This window comes from Eptesicus fuscus, chromosome 4, assembly GCF_027574615.1.
Source record: "Eptesicus fuscus isolate TK198812 chromosome 4, DD_ASM_mEF_20220401, whole genome shotgun sequence".
In the NCBI taxonomy this organism is placed as follows: domain Eukaryota; kingdom Metazoa; phylum Chordata; class Mammalia; order Chiroptera; family Vespertilionidae; genus Eptesicus; species Eptesicus fuscus.
In genome coordinates, this window is record NC_072476.1 from 47,604,131 (window position 1) to 47,605,714 (window position 1,584).

General features: G+C 39.0%; 1 non-coding gene across 1 annotated transcript; it reads right to left on the reverse strand.

Annotated features, from left to right (window-relative positions):
* Nucleotides 1–326: 326 nt before the first annotated feature.
* LOC114232622 (U6 spliceosomal RNA) lies at nucleotides 327–433 on the reverse strand. The gene has a single exon (XR_003618704.2). It is a non-coding gene; the product is annotated as a U6 spliceosomal RNA (small nuclear RNA).
* Nucleotides 434–1,584: the final 1,151 nt, after the last annotated feature.

Here is a 1,584-nt window from a genome sequence, read left to right on the forward strand (position 1 = left end):
TATTTTATTGATTTTTTACAGAGAGGAAGGGAGAGAGATAGAGAGCCAGAAACATCGATGAGAGAGAAACATCGATCAGCTGCCTCCTGCACACCCCACACTGGGGATGTGCCCGCAACCAAGGTACATGCCCTTGACCGGAATCGAACCTGGGACCTTCCAGTCCGCAGGCTGACGCTCTATCCACTGAGCCAAACCAGTTTCGGCCTAATATGTTGTCTTGCAAATATCTACAGTGTTCCCCCATATATAGACACAGAAAGAAATTACTTATTGGTCTCAACATAAGGAAAAGTTGCATTTCTTTCTTTCTTTTTTTTTTTTTTAATAACGTGGAATGCTTCATGAATTTGCACATCATCTTTGTGCAGGGGCCATGCTAATGTTCTCTGTATGGTTCCAATTTTTGTACATGTGTTGCCGAAGCGAGCACAAGTTGTATTTCTTACCACAAATCTTGTAATTGAATATGTCTTCAATCTATTAGCTGCTAGGTAATTTATAGACAAATTTGTTGCTCACTTCTAGGATCAATAAATACATTATCTCATACATTTGTGTGAGATTTTCATTTTTCTGACTCTCCCAACTATTAATTTTACACCTCTGCATTGTATGAATTTTTGTAAATTTTCTCAATTTTTGGTAGAATAGATGGCATATCAATAAAGTACTTGAGTATTATCATCCTGCTAATTTATATCTGTTAATCATAATACATTATGACCTGAAGAAGTGCCAGAACTATATTCCTCTTTGAATAAATACAGACTGGATAGTTCCTGGATTTAGCAGGTACTCAGTAAATGCTGGTTGAGTGAAGGAATGAAGCACTGAGAGTATGTCCTCAGTATAACCATTTACTTATTCTTCCCTTTCCTTTTGTGTGTCAGGAAGGCAGAGCGTAAGTCTGATCGCAGAGGAGAATATCAATGCATGTGGAGATGCATTCTCGTTTCCAGAGCAAACCAAAATAATCCAGGCTCACTGACAAATTCACTGAGCCTTCTTTCTCATGTATTTTCATTGTAAAATTGATTTGTTCTTTGTCACTCATTCAAAAAACAATTTTTAGAAAATTATTATGTACTTTAACACTATTGTAGGCCTTGAATACACAAATATGAACAAGACACAGTCCTTGTCTCAAGGATCTTCCAGTTTAGTGAATGGAGGAACACATGCTGGCAGTATTTTAAACTGCATTGAGAATCTGGGTTGGCAGGTATGGCCTGCTCAGAAGCCTGAGAGTGGGCACAGATGGATGAGGCTGAGGGAGGAAGGAAATCATGCTCAACTCACTGTACAGGAAAGCATCAAACTGGGTCAAGACCAAGACAGAGTGCAAGGGAATGAAGTCTTTGTGTTAGGAACTGGTTGGCATCAGGTCCTTGAATAGAGTTCAGAGTTCTAAAAGTAAGAGTTGAAAAGCCGAGTGTTAACAAAGAAATACAGTTATTTTAACAAGTTTTATAAGACAAAAGTAAGGTGTCAGGGGTCAGCAAGATGCCACAGGGCATGCAAGGTTGAAGCTGAAGTGAATCTTTGGAATATTCATGCAGGCACGACTGTCTTTCATCTGGG